Genomic DNA, 14939 nt, shown 5'->3' on the forward strand with positions numbered 1-14939 from the left:
GGTGAGGTCAGCATACCCGGAAGTGAGGCCAGCAAACCAAAAAAGTGAGGTCAGCATATCCGGAAGTGACGTCCTTAAACCCGGAAGTGAGTTCAGCAGAATTGGAAAGTGAGGGCGGCAAACCCGGAAATGAGGTCACCACACCCGGAATTGAGGTCAGCAAACCCGGAAGTGAGGTCAGCAAACCCGGAATTTGAGGTCTGCTAACCCGGAAGTGAGGTCAGCAAAACCGGAAGTGAGGTCAACAAACCCAGAACTGACGTCACTAAACCCGGAATTGAGGTCGGCAAACCCGGAATTGAGGTCAGCAAACCCGTAAAGTGAGGTCAGCAAAATCAGAAAGTGAGGTCAGCAAACACGGAAGTGATGTCACTAAACCCAGAAGTGAGGTCAGCAGACCCGGAAGTGAAGTCAGCATAATCAGAAAGTGAGGTCGGCAAACCCGCAATTTGAGGTCTGCTAACCCAGAAGTGAGGTCAGCAAACCGAGAAGTGACGTCACTAAACCCGGAAGTGAGGTCAGCAAACCCGGAAGTGAGGTCAGCATACTCAGAAAGTGAGGTCGGAAAACCCGTAAGTGAGGTCACCAAACCCAGAAGTGAGGTCACCAAGCCCGGAAATTGAGGTCAGCAAACCCAGAAAGTGACGTCACCAAATCCGGAAGTGAGGTCAGCAAACGCGTAAAGTGTAGTCAGCATACTCAGAAAGTGAGGTAGGCAAACCCGGAAGTGAGGACACCAAACCCAGAAGTGAGGTCACCAAGCCCGGAAAGTGAGGTCAGCAAACCCAGAAAGTGACGTCACCAAATCCGGAAGTGAGGTCAGCAAACGCGTAAAGTGTAGTCAGCATACTCAGAAAGTGAGGTAGGCAAACCCGGAAGTGAGGACACCAAACCCGGAAGTGAGGTCAGCAGACCCAGAAATTGAGGTCATCCAACCTGGAAGTGAGGTCAGCAAACCCAGATGTGACGTCACAAAACCCGGAAGTGAGGTCACCGTACCCGGAAGTGAGGTCACCTTACCCAGAAAGTGAGGTCTGCTAACCCTGAAGTGAGGTCAGAAAACCCAAAAGTGAGGTCAGCATACGCGGAAAGTGAGGTTGGCAAACCGTGAGGTGAGGTCAGCAAACCCGGAAGTGAGGTCAGCAGACCGGGAAAGGGAGGTCTGCTAACGAGGAAATGAGGTCAGCGAACCCAGAAGTAAGGTCAGCAGACCCGGAAAGTGAGGTCTGCTAACTTGGAAAGTGAGGTCTGCTAACCCGGAAGTGAAGTCAGCAAACCCGGAAGTGAGGTCTCCAAACCTGGAATTCAGGAGAGCAAACCCAAAAAGTGAGGTCAGCATCCTCGGTAAGTGAGGTCACCAAACCCAGAAGTGAGGTCAGCAAACCCAGAAAGTGACGTCACCAAATCCGGAAGTGAGGTCAGCAAACGCTTAAAGTGAAGTCAGCATACTCAGAAAGTGTGGTCGGCAAACCCGGAAGTGAGGTCACAAAACCCAGAAGTGAGGTCACCAAACCCGGAAGTGAGGTCAGTAGACCCGGAACGTGGGGTCGCTAACCCGGAAGTGAGGTCAGCAAACACGGAAGTGATGTCACTAACCCAAAAGTGAGGTCAGCAGACCCGGAAGTGAGGTCAGCAAACCTGGAAAGTGAGGTCAGCAAACCCAAAAGTGAGGTAAGCATACTCGGAAAGTGAGGTCGGCAAACCCTGAGGTCGGGTCACCAAACCCGGAAGTGAGGTCAGCAAACACGGAAGTGAGGTCAGCTAACCCGGGAATTGAGTTCAGCAAACCCGGAATTGAAGTCATCAAACCCGGAAGTGAGGTAAGCAAACCCGGAAGTGAGGTCAGCAGACTCAGAAAGTGAGGTCTGCTAACCCGGAAGTGAGGTCAGCAAACCCAGAAGTGACGTCACTAAACCCGGAAGTGAGGTCACCACACCCGGAAGTGAGGTCAGCCAACCCAGAAAGTGAGGTCAGCATAATCAGAAAGCGAGGTCGGCAAACCAGGAAGTGAGGTCACAAACCCAGAAGTGAGGGCAGCATACCCAGAAAGTGAGGTCAGCAAACCTGGAAGTGAGGTCAGGTAACCCAGAAGTGACGTCACTAATCCCGGAAGTGAGGTCAGCATACCCGGAAGTGAGGTAAGCAGACCCGGAAAGTCAGGTATGCTAACTTGGAGGTGAGGTCAGCATACCCGGAAGTGAGGCCAGCAAACCAAAAAAGTGAGGTCAGCATATCCGGAAGTGACGTCCTTAAACCCGGAAGTGAGTTCAGCAGAATTGGAAAGTGAGGGCGGCAAACCCGGAAGTGAGGTGACCACACCCGGAATTGAGGTCAGCAAACCCGGAAGTGAGGTCAGCAGACCCGGAATTTGAGGTCTGCTAACCCGGAAGTGAGGTCAGCAAAACCGGAAGTGAGGTCAGCAAATCCAGAAGTGACGTCACTAAACCCGGAATTGAGGTCGGCAAACCCGGAAGTGAGGTCAGCAAACCCGTAAAGTGAGGTCAGCAAAATCAGAAAGTGAGGTCAGCAAACACGGAAGTGATGTCACTAAACCCAGAAGTGAGGTCAGCAGACCCGGAAGTGAAGTCAGCATAATCAGAAAGTGAGGTCGGCAAACCCGCAATTTGAGGTCTGCTAACCCGGAAGTGAGGTCAGCAAACCGAGAAGTGACGTCACTAAACCCGGAAGTGAGGTCAGCAAACCCGGAAGTGAGGTCAGCATACTCAGAAAGTGAGGTCGGAAAACCCGTAAGTGAGGTCAGCAAACCCAGAAGTGACGTCACTAAACCCAGAAGTGAGGTCAGCATACCCGGAGGTGAGGCCAGCAAACCCAAAAAGTGAGGTCAGCATATCCGGATGTGACGTCACTAAACCCGGAAGTGAGGTCAGCATACCCGGAAGTGAGGTCAGCAGACCCTGAATTGAGTTCAGCAGACTTAGAAAGTGAGGGCGGCAAACCCGGAAGTGAGGTCACCGTACCCGGAAGTGAGGTCACCTGACCCAGAAAGTGAGGTCTGCTAACCCTGAATTGAGGTCAGAAAACCCAAAAGTGAGGTCAGCATACGCGGAAAGTGAGGTTGGCAAACCGTGAGGTGAGGTCAGCAAACCCGGAAGTGAGGTCAGCAGACCGGGAAAGGGAGGTCTGCTAACGAGGAAATGAGGTCAGCGAACCCAGAAGTAAGGTCAGCAGACCCGGAAAGTGAGGTCTGCTAACCCGGAAAGTGAGGTCTGCTAACCCGGAAGTGAAGTCAGCAAACCCGGAAGTGAGGTCTCCAAACCTGGAATTCAGGAGAGCAAACCCAAAAAGTGAGGTCAGCATCCTCGGTAAGTGAGGTCACCAAACCCAGCAGTGAGGTCAGCAAACCCAGAAAGTGACGTCACCAAATCCGGAAGTGAGGTCAGCAAACGCGTAAAGTGAAGTCAGCATACTCAGAAAGTGAGGTCGGCAAACCCAGAAGTGAGGTCACAAACCCCAGAAGTGAGGTCACCAAACCCGGAAGTGAGGTCAGTAGACCCGGAACGTGGGGTCGCTAACCCGGAAGTGAGGTCAGCACACCTGGAAAGTGAGGTCAGCATAATCAGAAAGCGAGGTCGGCAAACCCGGAAGTGAGGTCACAAACCCAGAAGTGAGGTCAGCATACCCAGAAAGTGAGGTCAGCAAACCTGGAAGTGAGGTCAGGAAACCCAGAAGTGACGTCACTAAACCCGGAAGTGAGGTCAGCATACCCGGAAGTGAGGTAAGCAGACCCGGAAAGTCAGGTATGCTAACTTGGAGGTGAGGTCAGCATACCCGGAAGTGAGGCCAGCAAACCAAAAAAGTGAGGTCAGCATATCCGGAAGTGACGTCCTTAAACCCGGAAGTGAGTTCAGCAGAATTGGAAAGTGAGGGCGGCAAACCCGGAAATGAGGTCACCACACCCGGAATTGAGGTCAGCAAACCCGGAAGTGAGGTCAGCAAACCCGGAATTTGAGGTCTGCTAACCCGGAAGTGAGGTCAGCAAAACCGGAAGTGAGGTCAGCAAACCCAGAACTGACGTCACTAAACCCGGAATTGAGGTCGGCAAACCCGGAATTGAGGTCAGCAAACCCGTAAAGTGAGGTCAGCAAAATCAGAAAGTGAGGTCAGCAAACACGGAAGTGATGTCACTAAACCCAGAAGTGAGGTCAGCAGACCCGGAAGTGAAGTCAGCATAATCAGAAAGTGAGGTCGGCAAACCCGCAATTTGAGGTCTGCTAACCCAGAAGTGAGGTCAGCAAACCGAGAAGTGACGTCACTAAACCCGGAAGTGAGGTCAGCAAACCCGGAAGTGAGGTCAGCATACTCAGAAAGTGAGGTCGGAAAACCCGTAAGTGAGGTCACCAAACCCAGAAGTGAGGTCACCAAGCCCGGAAAGTGAGGTCAGCAAACCCAGAAAGTGACGTCACCAAATCCGGAAGTGAGGTCAGCAAACGCGTAAAGTGTAGTCAGCATACTCAGAAAGTGAGGTAGGCAAACCCGGAAGTGAGGACACCAAACCCAGAAGTGAGGTCACCAAGCCCGGAAAGTGAGGTCAGCAAACCCAGAAAGTGACGTCACCAAATCCGGAAGTGAGGTCAGCAAACGCGTAAAGTGTAGTCAGCATACTCAGAAAGTGAGGTAGGCAAACCCGGAAGTGAGGACACCAAACCCGGAAGTGAGGTCAGCAGACCCAGAAATTGAGGTCATCCAACCTGGAAGTGAGGTCAGCAAACCCAGATGTGACGTCACAAAACCCGGAAGTGAGGTCACCGTACCCGGAAGTGAGGTCACCTTACCCAGAAAGTGAGGTCTGCTAACCCTGAAGTGAGGTCAGAAAACCCAAAAGTGAGGTCAGCATACGCGGAAAGTGAGGTTGGCAAACCGTGAGGTGAGGTCAGCAAACCCGGAAGTGAGGTCAGCAGACCGGGAAAGGGAGGTCTGCTAACGAGGAAATGAGGTCAGCGAACCCAGAAGTAAGGTCAGCAGACCCGGAAAGTGAGGTCTGCTAACTTGGAAAGTGAGGTCTGCTAACCCGGAAGTGAAGTCAGCAAACCCGGAAGTGAGGTCTCCAAACCTGGAATTCAGGAGAGCAAACCCAAAAAGTGAGGTCGGCATCCTCGGTAAGTGAGGTCACCAAACCCAGAAGTGAGGTCAGCAAACCCAGAAAGTGACGTCACCAAATCCGGAAGTGAGGTCAGCAAACGCGTAAAGTGAAGTCAGCATACTCAGAAAGTGAGGTCGGCAAACCCGGAAGTGAGGACACCAAACCCGGAAGTGAGGTCAGCAGACCCAGAAATTGAGGTCATCCAACCGGAAGTGAGGTCAGCAAACCCAGATGTGATGTCACAAAACCCGGAAGTGAGGTCAGCATACCCGGAAGTGAGGTAAGCTGACCCGGAAAGTGAGGTCTGCTAACTAGGAAGTGAGGTCAGCATACCCGGAAGTGAGGCCAGCAAACCCTAAATGTGAAGTCAGCATATCCGGAGGTGACGTCACTAAACCCAGAATTTGAGGTCAGCATACCCGGAAGTGAGGTCAGGAGACCCGGAAGTGAGTTCAGCAGACTTAGAAAGTGAGGTCGGCAAACCCGGAAGTGAGGACACCAAACCCGGAAGTGAGGTCACCAGACCCAGAAATTGAGGTCATCCAACCGGAAGTGAGGTCAGCAAACCCAGATGTGATGTCACAAAACCCGGAAGTGAGGTCAGCATACCCGGAAGTGAGGTAAGCTGACCCGGAAAGTGAGGTCTGCTAACTAGGAAGTGAGGTCAGCATACCCGGAAGTGAGGCCAGCAAACCCTAAATGTGAAGTCAGCATATCCGGAGGTGACGTCACTAAACCCAGAATTTGAGGTCAGCATACCCGGAAGTGAGGTCAGGAGACCCGGAAGTGAGTTCAGCAGACTTAGAAAGTGAGGGCGGCAAACCCGGAAGTGAGGTCACCATACCCGGAAGTGAGGTCACCTGACCCAGTAAGTGAGGTCTGCTAACCCTGAAGTGAGGACAGAAAACCCGGAAATGATGTCACCAAAACCAGAGTTGATGACTGACAACGCGGAAAGTGAAGTCAGCATACTCGGAAAGTGAGGTCACCACACCCGGAAGTGAGGTCACCACACCCGGAAGTGAGGTCAGCATACCCGCAATTTGAGGTCTGCTAACCCGGAAGTGAGATCAGCAATCCCAGAAGTGAGGTCACCAAACCCGGAAGTGAGGTCAGCAGACACAGAAAGTTGGGTCTGCTAACCCGGAAGTGAGTTCAGCAAACACGGAAGTGATGTCACTAAACCCAGAAGTGAGGTCAGCAGACCTGGAAGTGAGGTCTGCTAACCCAGAAGTAAGGTCTGCAAACCCAGAAGTGAGGTCAGCAGACCCGGAAAGTGAGGTCTGCTAACCCGGAAGTGAGGTCAGCAAAGCGGGAAAGGGAGGTCTCCAAACCTTGTTGCAGAACGGCGGGAGAAAATCAGTCGACCACACCTGTCATTGACATATGATCAGCTATTCTCGTTTATTCCTTGGCTGCGTGTACCTTTATAATATGGATAATTAGCTCATACATATTGCAAAAGTGGAGCTCATCATTGGTTCCCAATTACATACCATCCCCGAGTATCTTTGCAGCTTGTTGTTATCATCCTGAAAGTTACTCCCTTGCCGAGTTCACAAAAGCATGGTTAGTTTCTCACCATCCCAGGGCATCCTGTTGATCTCACTGTCCTTGCAAGTGGCATGGCTGCTTGATTAACTGCACCGTGTTTACGACCCTTCTCAGCTAGCTGTAAAAAACACTCTCTACATTTCCCCCGTTTTCTTTTAGGATAAAAAAGGGTTTGATTTAACAACCGATTAATCATATTTAACAAGCAGTTCAGTTCATTTGTTCAGTCAGTTCTCATGTAGTTTTATCCTGCTTCATAGCTGCTGTTCTGTGAACTTCTCATCTGGATCCATGACTGACGCTCTGTAGAATCCTTCTTACAATACTGCCTATAGAATAGCAACACTACTTAAATTAATAAAATAACTATTATAACTCAATCAAGGCCTCAATTGACAATACTCTAAAAATGAAAAAGAGGCAAGTCAAATACAACATAACAACATTACTATTAAATCCACTAAAAAGAACAAACATGTTTGTACTGCAACCTAAGTTTCTGCAAGCTGAAAATAAATCCGTGAGGGTCCCATTGTGTTAATCTGTAACTGATCAGGAAAAGTCTTCAATTTTCATATACTCTAATATATTGATTTTAATGACCACTAAAATTTGTGCAATAAATGCTTTTAGGATGCTCATAACCATGCTCTACCAACTGAGTTATCCGGGCTAATAATTGATTAATGATCGCACAATTTAATGGAATAGCATGTCAAATAGAACCAATTTTAGAGGACAAATGTACTAGAGTATCACTAGGGGCATTAATACTTATTGACCCTTGAGAAACAGCAAGCCATGTTGGTGGTGGATGTGATAGGTAGTGCCAGCAGGGCGTCCCCTACTTCAAGGTGCACATTTCCTCTCTCACCCATCACAGATTCTCTCCTGCATTCAGGGTCTGAAGGATTTCTTCCAGTTGTACACCATATCTGCATGGCCAGTGCGTGATATAGAGCCCAAGTGGAACACCCGCTTGGAAAACAGAATAAACTATCAAATTTAGTTCTATTAGCGTGCACTTTTGTCTAAAATGATGCATGGTTATATTTTCAGATCCCAATTAATTGGATGTAAAAGAGGTATCCGTTCTATGATACAGGGTCATCTCTTTACCTGGGATTCCTTTCCAGGTTTTGTCTTAGCAAATTAAGAAAAGCTAATTAATAGGCTAATAACATCATAACCAAACAGTACTAAAACATTAAAAGAGCTATTCCTGTAGATTCTAGCATTGATTAGATCAAATCCTGTTTAATACACATCTGATCTATTACTAAAATAGAAGAAGCACACAACATCCTAGCTAATGCTTTAAAATCTAAATCTTGAGACTGCATTGGTAAAACAGAAAATCACAGAATCACAGAATTATCAAGGTTGGAAAAGACCTAGAAGATCATCTAGTCCAACCATTAACAATACTTCCTGGCTAAATCATATTCCTCAGTGCCACATCCAAGCGTTTCTTGAACACTCCCATGGTCGGTGACTCCACTACCTCCCTGGACAGTGCATTCCAGTGCCTGACTACTCTTTCCGAGAAGTAATACTTCCTAATGTCCGGCCTGAATCTCCCCTGATGCAGCTTAAAACCATTCCCTCTAGTTCTATCACTATCACACACTATGTCAAACTATTACTAATATTATCTATAACACAGCAAGTTACAAAGCAATACCACTAAGTAAGAAACACACAATTACAATTACTATAAAGGCTGGATGCTATTTTCTGCCTTCAGATGAGACCGAAGATATCATGCTGGAACCCACATAGGGCCAGTCCCTGTGGAAATACGAGCATATTCACAACCCCAAGTTGTCAGTGGTAGGGAACAGTCCCAAAGTCCTGTGGCCATATTCCAAACATTAACCATAGGCTGTTCCTTTAGCACTGGGGAAGCCTCAAAATGACGATCCACATAAGCTGTATCTGTATGAACATGATTCAAAAACTTCAGCACAAGCAAAACGAGCAAAACCTTACATAATATTTTCAAAAAATTCAGCACAAGCAAAACAAGCAAAACCTTGCATAATATTTCTTGTAGTGTGTCTCCCATATTCCCCCTTTTTTGTTTAATAATAAGAATGGATTTCAATGTTTGATAAATGTGATCAGTGATAGCTTGTCCAGTGGGAGAATGAGCAATGGCTGTAGTATGTTTAACACACCCTTGGAGGAAAGTTTGAGTGGCCTTAGAGGTATATGCAGGCCCATTATCTGTTTTTGTAGCATGTGGGATTCCCATAGCAGCATAAGCAGATAACCAGTGTTTACGGGTGTCATGACTGTGTTCACCTGTATGTGCTGTGGCAAATACGTAAGAAGAGTGAGTATCTATTGTTATATGTGCATATTTTAGACAGCCAAATTCAGGAACGTGAGTGACATTTGTCTGACACAGTTGAAGAGGTGCTGTGCCACATGGATGTGTCCCAATTTGAGGCAAAGAGGTATCAGTCAAATTATGTAGCCGGTATTCAATCATAAACACAGCGTATTGCATAGCAGAGAGGATCATTCTTAACACAGTTTTCCAATCGTGAGGGGTCATAGCGCAACTGTCACTGTTTGCAACCAAAAGATTGTATGTAAAGGCTGACTGAACTCTGTATGTTCTCACTGACTCCCTTAGCTCCTTCTCTGCCTCACAAGGCAGGGATTCCAAATGGGGGACCTGATTAGGAAAGGTTTGCAACGTGTCAGCATCATCTCTTAATATTGTTTCTTTTTTGCATTGCTCTAAGACATCACAGTACGCTGTAGGGAAATTTGTCATTCCTGCTCCAAACAAAGTATCAAGAGAAAATGCGTCCGATTCGCTTTCTGGATCTACAGGACCGGGGTCACAACGATCCTCTGGTTTCGGTCCATCCGCGTCTTTAACCACGTTATACACGGGCTGCACAGACGCAGCAGCGCACGACGAGGGGGGGGCGGCATGGCGAGGCGCAGAGAACGACGTGGGCGAAGCAGAGGGCGGGGGTGCTGTAGAGACCGACAACGCGGCGAGAGATGTGTGCGGGGGGGCAGGCGGCCGCTGGCTGGGAACGGCAGCTTGTATCGGGGCGCAGCCGCTGTTCTTTCTTGCGCTGGGCTGGAGGTTTCTTGACCGGCGACGGCAGGTGACGGTGTTGTGGTTGTCCGAGCGGCAGTTCTGGCACCACACACCGACAGCTTGGCAATTCCGTCGCAAATGTCCCTTAACGCCACACTGGAAACATTTAAAAGAGGTGCTTGGGCCTGCACTGGTTACCACAGACGCTTGTAAGGGTGCAAGAGCTGCTAACACTTGATTCTGGGAAGCCTCAGCCTGTGCCTTTAATCCTGCCCCTAGCTCTTTAATGGCCTCAACTATGAAAGCCTGAGCCCCTGTGGGCACACTCGATAATCTGTCTAACGCCTCCTCTATTGTCCAGTTACTCCTCAAAGTACTTAGAATGCCACGAGCTGTAGCATTACAATTCTGAAGTGCACAATGTTTTAGCATTATTTCCCTCATGTACTCTGGTACTCCAGCCTTCTCTATGGCTCCAGCTACCTTATCTAGAAACGCTCCAAAATCCTCATTTCTTCCCTGCTGGATTCCCATATAAGACGGCAGCCCACCTGGCACCTTGATCTTATCCATAGCCTGCCTGGCCAGATACATTGACTCCCTACATTTAGCTGGTCCTAATAAAGCCTGGGCCTCCGTCCGGATGAAAGCACCCACCCCTAAAAGTTCATCAACAGTGACATTATACAAGGGATCTCCGGGCTGCCTAACTATCGCAACGCTCTGTTGGCACATCTCTTCCCAATAAGCATTAAATAGCAGTTGTTCGTGCTGCGAAAAAATCAACCTAGCTATAGCCCGACAATCAGATGGCAACAAAACCTGAGTACTCCAGATATAATCCAGTATCTGTCTCGCTGGCTCACTTTTTACTCCAAACTGACTGACCGTAGACCGCAATTGTGACAACAACTTCCAATCTAAAGCACTGATAGCAGCCTGTGTCCCGCCTGCAGCATTAGGCGAATGCCCCCCCGGCAGCACCGCCTGTGGCACCGCTTCCAACGCCTCACCGTCTCCTGCCTCTAAACAAGCCCGCGCCAGCGCAGCCCAAGCCCCCCCCCGCTCCCGCGCGATGGCCTCCGCCAGGTCACTCTGTGCCCCAGGGAGCGGCTCATTGCAAAGGGGGGTCGAGGGGGCCGGCTGCAGCGCCATGGTCGATGAAGGCGGCTCGTCTGATATAGACGTGCCGGGAGACGGAGACGGGGCACTCGGCTCCGCAGCCACCGGCAATGCAGGCTCGGCGGCCGACGGCAACTTTACGGTGGACAAAGCAGGGGACACCGGGCAATCTGACCATTCATTATAATTCTTATTCCTCCCCTGCACAGCACTAGCTTGTTCTGCCGCTTCCTTTTCTGCCTGATGTAGCAACAAATCATTATAAACCACACGCCACCACTTCCCGCATTTTTTAGCTGTTTTCTCCCCATCTAATATTCCCTGAAAAATTGCATCTCCAAATTTACGCCACTCAGCAAGATCATACACTAAATGCGGATTCTGAAATAACCCTTTAGCATACCCATACGCTAATAACTCAGGGAGTTCCTTTTGCAAGTCTGTCCCCTTAACCTGACACTTTCTTTTCAAAAAGCAAGAAAATACCTGACACCTTTTCTTAAAAAAGCAAGAAAATAATTCATAAACTGCTTGCCTTCCCATACCTATTTGTCAGCACGCTGTTGCAGCCTCAAAGGACGTCGTCAGCCCGTATCGGCTAGGCCCTTCTATAAGGTCACGTAGAGCACCTGCACCTTCTTTTCCTGGCGCATGCTATCCCTGCTGCTTAAGGATCCGAACACCTTCGCCGCTGCAATCCTTCCTGGTAGGCCATGTCGGGGTCACCAATTGTTGCAGAACGGCGGGAGAAAAGCAGTCGACCACACCTGTCATTGACATATGATCAGCTATTCTCGTTTATTCCTTGGCTGCGCGTACCTTTATAATATGGATAATTAGCTCATACATATTGCAAAAGTGGAGCTCATCATTGGTTCCCAATTACATACCATCCCCGAGTATCTTTGCAGCTTGTTGTTATCATCCTGAAAGTTACTCCCTTGCCGAGTTCACAAAAGCATGGTTAGTTTCTCACCATCCCAGGGCATCCTGTTGATCTCACTGTCCTTGCAAGTGGCATGGCTGCTTGATTAACTGCACCGTGTTTACGACCCTTCTCAGCTAGCTGTAAAAAACACTCTCTACAAAACCTGGAATTGAGGTCAGCAAACCCAAAAAGTGAGGTCAGCATCCTCGGTAAGTGAGGTCACCAAACCCGGAAGTGAGGTCAGGAAACCCAGAAAGTGACGTCACCAAATCCGGAAGTGAGGTCAGCAAACACGTAAAGTGAAGTCAGCATACTCAGAAAGTGAGGTCGGCAAACCCGGAAGTGAGGTCATAAACCCAGAAGTGAGGTCACCAAACCCGGAAGTGAGGTCAGTAGACCCGGAACGTGGGGTCGCTAACCCGGAAGTGAGGTCAGCAAACACGGAAGTGATGTCACTAACCCAAAAGTGAGGTCAGCAGACCCGGAAGTGAGGTCAGCAAACCTGGAAAGTGAGGTCAGCAAACCCAAAAGTGAGGTAAGCATACTCGGAAAGTGAGGTCGGCAAACCCTGAGGTCAGGTCACCAAACCCGGAAGTGAGGTCAGCAAACATGGAAGTGAGGTCAGCTAACCCGGGAATTGAGTTCAGCAAACCCGGAATTGAAGTCATCAAACCCGGAAGTGAGGTCAGCAAACCCGGAAGTGAGGTCAGCAGACCCAGAAAGTGAGGTCTGCTAAACCGGAAGTGAGGTCAGCAAACCCAGAAGTGACGTCACTAAACCCGGAAGTGAGGTCAGCATACACGGAAGTGAGGTAAACAGACCCGGAAAGTCAGGTATGCTAACTCGGAAGTGAGGTCAGCATATCCAGAAGTGAGGTCAGCCAACCCGGAAAGTGAGGTCAGCATAATCAGAAAGCGAGGTCGGCAAACCCGGAAGTGAGGTCACAAACCCAGAAGTGAGGTCAGCATACCCAGAAAGTGAGGTCAGCAAACCTGGAAGTGAGGTCAGGAAACCCAGAAGTGACGTCACTAAACCCGGAAGTGAGGTCAGCATACCCGGAAGTGAGGTAAGCAGACCCGGAAAGTCAGGTATGCTAACTCGGAAGTGAGGTCAGCATACCCGGAAGTGAGGCCAGCAAACCAAAAAAGTGAGGTCAGCATATCCGGAAGTGACGTCCTTAAACCCGGAAGTGAGTTCAGCAGAATTGGAAAGTGAGGGCGGCAAACCCGGAAATGAGGTCACCACACCCGGAATTGAGGTCAGCAAACCCGGAAGTGAGGTCAGCAGACCCGGAATTTGAGGTCTGCTAACCCGGAAGTGAGGTCAGCAAAACCGGAAGTGAGGTCAGCAAACCCAGAAGTGACGTCACTAAACCCGGAATTGAGGTCGGCAAACCCGGAAGTGAGGTCAGCAAACCCGTAAAGTGAGGTCAGCAAAATCAGAAAGTGAGGTCAGCAAACACGGAAGTGATGTCACTAAACCCAGAAGTTAGGTCAGAAGACCCGGAAGTGAGGTCTGCTAACCCGGAAGTGAGGTCAGCAAACCCGGAAGTGAGTTCAGCAGACTTAGAAAATGAGGGCGGCAAACCCTGAAGTGAGGTCACCAAACCCGGAAGTGAGGTCAGCAGACCGGGAAAGTGAGGACAGCATACTCAGAAAGTGAGGTCGGCAAAGCCAGAAGTGAGGTCAGCAGACCCGGAAGTGAGGTCACCAAACCCAGATTTGAGGTCACCACACCCGGAATTGAAGTCAGCAAACCCGGAAGTGAGGTCACCGAACCCGGAAGTGAGGTCAGCAGACCGGGAAAGTGAGGACAGCAAACCCGGAAGTGAGTTCAGCAAACCCTGAAGTGACGTCACTAAACACGGAAGTGAGGTCAGCATACCCGGAAGTGAGGTCAGCATACTCGGAAAGTGAGGTCGGCAAACCCTGAGGTGAGGTCACCTGACCCAGAAGTGAGTTCAGCACACCGGGAAATAGAGGTCTGCTAACGAGGAAGTGAGGTCAGCGAACCCAGATGTAAGGTCAGCAAACCCAGAAGTGAGGTCAGCAGACCCGGAAAGTGAGGTCTGCTAACCCGGAAGTGAGGTCAGCAAACCCGGAAGTGAGGTCGCCAAACCTGGGATTGAGGTCAGCAAACCCAAAAAGTGAGGTCAGCATCCTCGGTAAGTGAGGTCACCAAACCTGGAAGTGAGGTCCGCATATCCGGAAGTGACGTCACTAAACCCGGAAGTGAGGTCACCAAACCCAGAAGCGAGGTCAGTAGTCCCGGAAAGTGGGGTCTGCTAACCCGGAAGTGAGGTCAGCAAACCCGGAAGTGATGTCACTAAACCCAGAAGTGAGGTCAGCAGACCCGGAAGTGAGGTCAGCAGACCCGGAATGTGAGGTCAGCAAACCCGGAAGTGAGGTCAGCAAACCGAGGAAGTGAGGTCAGCATACTCAGAAAGTGAGTTCGGCAAACCTGGAAGTGAGGTCAGCAAACCCGGAAGTGAGGTCAGGAGACCCGGAAAGTGAGGTCTGCTAACCTGGAAGTGAGGTCAGCAGACCCAGAAAGTGAGGTTTTCTAACCCGGAAGTGAAGTCAGCATTCCCGAAAGTGAGGACAGCAGACCGGGAAAGTGAGGTCAGCAAACACGGAAGTGAGGTCACCAAGCCGGAAAGAGAGGTTGGCAAACCCGGAAGTGACGTCACCAAACCCAGAAGTGAGGTAACAAACCCGGAAGTGAGGTCACCAAAACCGGAAATGAGGTCAGCAAACCTGGAAAGTGAGGTCAGCATACTCAGAAATTGAGTTCGGCAAAGCCAGAAGTGAGGTAAGCAGACACGGAAGTGAGGTCAGCAGACCGGGATTTGAGGTCAGCAGACCCGAAATTGAAGTCAGCAAACCCTGAAGTGACGTCACTAAACACGGAAGTGAGGTCAGCATACCCGGAAGTGAGGTCAGCATACTCGGAAAGTGAGGTCGGCAAACCCTGAGGTGAGGTCACCTGACCCAGAAGTGAGTTCAGCACACCGGGAAATAGAGGTCTGCTAACGAGGAAGTGAGGTCAGCGAACCCAGATGTAAGGTCAGCAAACCCAGAAGTGAGGTCAGCAGACCCGGAAAGTGAGGTCTGCTAACCCGGAAGTGAGGTCGCCAAACCTGGGATTGAGGTCAGCAAACCCAAAAA

The sequence above is a fragment of the Coturnix japonica genome, chromosome 24, assembly GCF_054131305.1.
Source record: "Coturnix japonica strain WE chromosome 24, WE-NBRP24, whole genome shotgun sequence".
Taxonomy (NCBI): Eukaryota; Metazoa; Chordata; class Aves; order Galliformes; family Phasianidae; genus Coturnix; species Coturnix japonica.